The following is a 6237-nucleotide window of genomic DNA, read 5'->3' as shown; positions in this document are numbered from 1 at the left end:
CTGGGCTCCTGTGCCGACTGATCCCTCCATCCCAGCTGTGCGTCCCACCTGCAAAGTCAGAACTGAGTAAAACCAGAGCTTCGGAAGGCTTTAAATGTCATTGCTACACCAGGTGGGATTTCTTGCTGTCTGTCCTTCCCCTTCTCTGTGGACTCCCTATTTGGGAGGGATGTAAACCCAGAGAGCTGAACAGTGAGAGCTATGCCTTGCTTTTTTCTTTCAAGCCATCTTCACGCTGTACAGAGACAGACTCAGTCCTGCATCCAAAGCTCCTATTCCTGCAGTTGCAGCGTTGTATCAGTCACTTGATTTAAATAGTAATAAAAATCCAAATTTCTACTTTGTGTAGCTAGAAAATAAACCAGTGGTAGCCAAACGCTGAAGCTGTGTTGGTAGCAGAGGAGAAGAGCAGCAGGAGATGCCACCACGCCTTGTCCATGGAAAGGACAGGGGTTGCCCCATCCTGGAGGTGGGACACCACCACAGGGTTTCTGGCCCACGAGGCTGCTCCAGCCTCATGCCAGCACCAATTTCCTCAGGACACAGGAGGAGGCTGAGTGGCCCTTAGCTCTGTTTCCCCTCTGCTTGTTTGCCCACCATGGGGTGCAAGCAGTGAGGGATTGCCTGCTGGGATCTGGGGGGAGAAGACTGTGGTTTCTCTGGGTGGGTTTCTTCAGGGTAAAATTGAGATCAGCAGCCTTGGAGAGAGATGTTGCTGCCTGCAGTGCTGGCTGTGTCCCAGGACTGTTGTGGTCCTGACATTATATGGCAGCTAAAGGCTGCTGGTGCCTGCTCCAGGAGAAAAACCCCAGTGGGGATGGTGGGGCTTTTCTAGGGAGAGCTTTGAGCTAATTCAGCCTCCATGGCATGCCACATGCCATTGGGACCATGCTACCACCAATCTCCTAAGCTTTGCCTTCACTGGGAAAAGACAAGAACTGTGCCTTTAAGTGGAAACAATTTGTGTTATGGGACCAATAAAACAGCTATTAATGAGACTGATTCATATTGGGGTGTGACAGGCGTGGCCCTACTGCAGAGGCTTCTTTCTTCCTCTTGCAGGGCCAAGCTCTTCCATTTCATCCCCTCCATTAATAAAAATAGTGAGCAGGAGCCCTCATCCTTCCCCCACCGCCCCGTTCACAGCATAAAGCCAGGGACAGGCTCCCTTGCTCTTCTGGGCATTGCCTAACATGGCAGCTTGAGCCCTGGTGCGTGCGTGTGCGTACACATCCCCGTGAGCACATCCAGAAACAGACCTAATCGTTATCTGCAGCCAGAGCATGAATAAGAGGATTTGCCTCCCTTTAAGCAAGTAATAATCAACACCTGGTGAGAAGGACTAATGACCATTACATCTCATGAATGCGTTTTAACAGACAATAGCCTCTATGAATACACTTTGAAGAAAGGCAAGCTGTAGAGAGAGCACAAAGCGTGTTTGTAAACTAGCCTTCCCTCATCTCCAAACTCCCTCACTCTGCTTTGGGAGATGCGAAGGACTCCAGGCTGGTATAAATACTTGCCAGAGCATAGAAATGTGTACACTGAGCTGCAGCAGTTAGCTTTACATGACATCTTTGTATCACAGCTTCTTGCCTCTTATTGCTCCAACTCAGTTTTGAGGGACCGTCAGCAGCAGCACTCAAGGACCCCACTGCAAGCCTCATACAGAAACTCGATAAAACATGGCTTCCACCCCAAAGAATAAGAGTAGAAGGCAAGACAGAAACAATGAGATCATTACGGACAGTGTAACTACTGGTAAGTTTTCTACGGGAGACCCCTGGAAATGCCTGGGTCACTATTTGGACTCAGGGAGCCCCAGCTGGAGGTGAGGAGCTGCAGGCACAAGGCACCTACAGGAGCTTCAGCAAAAGCGAAGACTTAGGAATGTAAATTGGCTGTGGTATAGTCATTGTGGAGGCTGCAAGATGCAATTTTTTTCATCTGCAAGAAGGTCTGTTTTCTTTCATATGTACAGGTTTACCTGGTGGTCAGGTGTGATTGCTGGAGGGAGTAAAGCACGTTGTTAAGTACACAGCTGCTGAGTTTAGAGTAACATCACATAAAACATCTCCTCTACTGTTTTCACATCTGTCACCCCATCTGGGTAACCTGAAGTGCTTCACTCCTTGGTCTTATTCCTAGTAATGCCAAGAGGGCATACGAAGCACACATGGAGAATAATTTAGGTTGGACGGGACATCTGGAGGTTGTCTGGGCTAACCCAGTACTCACAGCAGAGCCAACAGAGACACAGAAACGTGAACTGTCCTCAAAAGAGCATGCTGAAAACAACTTTCACCTCCAGATGACCCTGAATTTTAAAAATGTTCATGTCAGAAGACAGACTGAATTGCATGTGTCAGACCCATTTCTAATTGGCGTTGTCTTTTCTGTAATTGCACTTTCAAGAGCTAGATATTATTATTACCTGCTGTCAATGGGCATCAGCTTTCGGAAATCACAGCGGCTGACTTTATACCTCTGCTCATAGGGAGAACTTCTTTCACCATATGTTTTAGATGGGAAGCCCTCTGTTTTCCTGTTATTTAGCAGGAGGAATCTGGGCTTTGAGTGCCTGATGGAACATCAGCACCGCTCAATCCAACTCTGTGGCCCATGGCTGCTCTTGGGACGAAGGGAGCCAAATGCCCTGCGGTCCACGGGGTGACATGGCAAGCCCGTCCCAGCCTTCGTTCCTCCTGATCGCTGCTGCTCTGGGTTTGTGAGCTGCAACACTGCAACTGGCACTCAGCCGGGCTGCTGGTGCCTTGAAGAAATAGCTGCACAAATGCGATTACGTGGGAGTGAGTGCATGTGTGTGTCTGCACGGGCTGAGCCTTGCCAAACCCCCTTTATTTGCCGTGTAAAAATCTCAGTGGAGAAAAATCCAAGGTTTCTGGAGCCCCGTGTAATGCTATGTGCACTCGCAGGCAGGAGAAGAAATAGGAAAGACTGTGTCATTGCAAAGCTGAGGCCAGATCCTGCCATTTCTGCATCTGACATCATGTGTGCTGTTTGACTTCTTGTCATCATTGCCTGGTTTGTGCTGCCTCTTGGCAGAGGAGAGAACAAGAACAGGCAATGTTTCACAGAGGACAGTGCCTGGCTATGGAAAAGCTGTGCAACATGACTCATTTTGTGTAAAGGACGCTGAAATTACAACTGCGTGCCACATGAGAGATGGTAGCTGGGCTCAAATCAGAAAACATCCTCATCCAGGAAGGGTATTCAAGCATGTGCTTAATTTAAGAACATACTTAATCAGGGCCTCTGGGCATAAAAGGGTAATGATTATTCTTGTGTTGCTGAGAAAATCCAAGTGACATCCGGAAGATGTATTACTCGGGAAAATTTAGTGTTATTTCAGTGTCCTCATTTAATCTTTCAATTTCTAAAAAAGTAATTCTTTTAATTTCTCATTGCTATCCAGTACTGTGAATTCTTTCACAGCTGTTTTACCCTAGATTGTTAATGCCAAGTGGAATCAGCAAATACAATCTGGTTCAGATAATAATTACGGAAGATCAATCCTGCATCCGCCGCTTTTCTCCGTCCCCATTAAACTTCCCAGCGTGTAAGACATGCACGCTTGGCTCTGCAGGGAAAGGCAGCCATGGTAAAAGGACCTTTTTTCCCTTTTGTACACACTGTTTAACCATTTCATAACAACACCATCCCCATCTCCAATTTTTTTCCATGTGTTTGCTCCCACATTCTTTTCCGTGTAACTGTGTATTGCTGCAGAGATTAGTTATGGCATACATAATTTTAAGTATGCAATGTGTATATATATGTATATATATACTTAAACTGCAAGTGACAGTCTTTATTAGCAGCTGATTAGCATCTATCAAAGTCCCAGAGTTGTCCCCAAAAAGCAGGTCAGATGTCCAGTTGCAATGCGGTCCAACAGCCTGGCAAACAGCCAGAGCAGCAAGGCAGAGGGTGGCTGAGAGCTGCTTCTGCCCCTCGCCGTGGGGCTGGTGCCTCCCTGTGCCCCCAGCCCCACCACCAGCCAGCTCCAGACCCTGCCTAGGAGAGGGTCTCTGGCTCAGCATGACCACTGCAGATGGCAACTGATGTCTTTAGTTTCCTTGGAAAACCGAGTGCAGCAAGTGGTGCAGTTGCTCCAGACCCAACGGCTGCGAAAAGGTAAACTTTGGGCTGTGTTGACCATGTTTCATGGTTTCATGCCCAAACCTTCCCGTTGCTGTACAGAAGACATCTCCTGAAGTGGCTGTGACTTCTCCTGGTTAAGGACTCTGGACACTGGTCACAAAGCTCAGATTTCAAAGGGGCCTTAGGAGGCTGGAACCCAAGTGGATTTCCCACCTACATCCTGTAGGAGGTATTCAGCCTGCTGCTTGTGGAGCATGGCCTCACTTTTGAGACACTTTTAAGATACTTTTAAGATACCATATAAAAATGTATTTAGGCACCTGTTTTAAGAGAAATTCTTGGACCAGAAGATAAGCAAGGGCTGTTATTGGCTGCAAAGCAAGTTCTTGTTCATTTTATTGACTTTGGTTTAAATCCGTTCATCTTACTTGGGCAGTTACTCCTCCTGAAACCAATGTGACTGTGGGCATGAATAAAGCGGGTAGAATTTGGCCCCTCTTAGAAGACAACAGTCATAAATCTAGCTGCCTGGCCAAAGTCAGGTGTTAGAAACATTGCTGAGGTTTTCCTGGAGGAAAAATAAAATGGTAAAAAATGGAGAAAAGGACTAGGGAATGGAGGGAAAGAAAGAAAAAATCAACTTTATTTAACTCTAATCCTTATTATTATGGTAGGTGTTAAACTGGGCATCAGTGAAATGTGTGTTCTCCTCTTTGCCACTGCTCCGCTATCCACCTTTGGTGATGTTCCTCAAGCAGCGCATCCCTCTCACAGCTGTGGTTAAATACATTTGTGTGCAGCTTTGAGCCTAGAGACAAGGTGCACAAGGAAATGCAACCTATCACGAGGATGTTTAAAAAAGTGGATGATGGTGACAAAATTTCTTGGCTAGAAGCTGTGAAAACACAATATAGTAGCCAGCAAGGTTTTTTGTTTTGTTTTGCTTTGTTTTGTTTTTTACAGGTTTTCTTCACCTCTAGTTTCTTCTCTTTTTTTTTGTTTTTTTTGAACAATATATCTTAATCTTGCTCTATGGATGTAGCATGAGAGTTATATGCGCAGAAAGCACCTGAAATCACTTTGTTTCTAGTTTCCTTTCATACGTTCGGTAGTATAAATAACTGAAGAGGATATTGCTTAACCCATAAAGCAAAGTGACATCATAATTTATTAATACAGAAGACACAGCTCGTTGCCGTTAAATGCCATAAAGAGCTGGAAATAGAGTAGTTTCTCAGAAGGCCTTGCCAATATGTCAGAAGAAAGAGTTCCTTGATGCTCTCTCAGCATGCCGAAGATCCTCTCCATGCACTTCAACATTTTGGTTATTCCTCCCCAAACCATTCTGCAGCCCTCAAAGGCAGCTTTGCTGCCCATTTCCCCAGCTCCCACTCCTTCCTCCCGGTGCTTTCCTCTTGTTGCTCACTCCCATAACCAAATAACATGCTGCTCCTGTTGGCTTTGCGGGCAGCAGCAGGAGCCTGCATGTCCCCATGGTGTCCCCGTGGTGTCCCCAGGGCATCTGCCAAGGCAGGGGCCCCGTGGAGGCAGCAAGGGACAGGCTGCATCACGTGCAGCGCCTAGCTCCTGGCAGGGCAGTACAGCAGGCTGCACACCCTTGGGCCCCCATCCAGCAAAGCATTTAAGCACCTGCTTACCCCTAAGCTTTGGAGTAATTCCTCTGGCATGGCCTAAGCACAGACTTCACTGCAGCCTCATGCTTCCCACAGTCTTCCCTTGCGAGGGCGTCCGGTGTCCCCTCCTGTGCAGAACTGCTCCCAGCTGATCTCTACACACTCCCATCCTGCTGCCATCCCCATGGACAACCCCCCAGGGCACCCCGCCAGCATCTGAGGGGCTCTGCCCAGGCTGCACAACAATTTTAGGGTATTCCAGGAAAAAAAAAAAAGCCACTTCTGCATGCTTTCCCCAAGCACTGGTTTGAGCCTTTTGGGCAAAGTGACCATGCACCCATGATAAGATGTCACTCCCTCATCTATTGCACATCAGCAATCTTCTGGCAGGGATAACCTGCAGCCCTGGAGACTCATTTGGCAAATGTTTGGCATCGCTGCTCCCTGGCCTCCTCGCTGCACAAGGTGCCTAGCT

Source organism: Cygnus atratus, chromosome 1, assembly GCF_013377495.2.
Source record: "Cygnus atratus isolate AKBS03 ecotype Queensland, Australia chromosome 1, CAtr_DNAZoo_HiC_assembly, whole genome shotgun sequence".
Lineage (NCBI taxonomy): Eukaryota > Metazoa > Chordata > Aves > Anseriformes > Anatidae > Cygnus > Cygnus atratus.
This window is presented reverse-complemented; position numbering follows the sequence as displayed.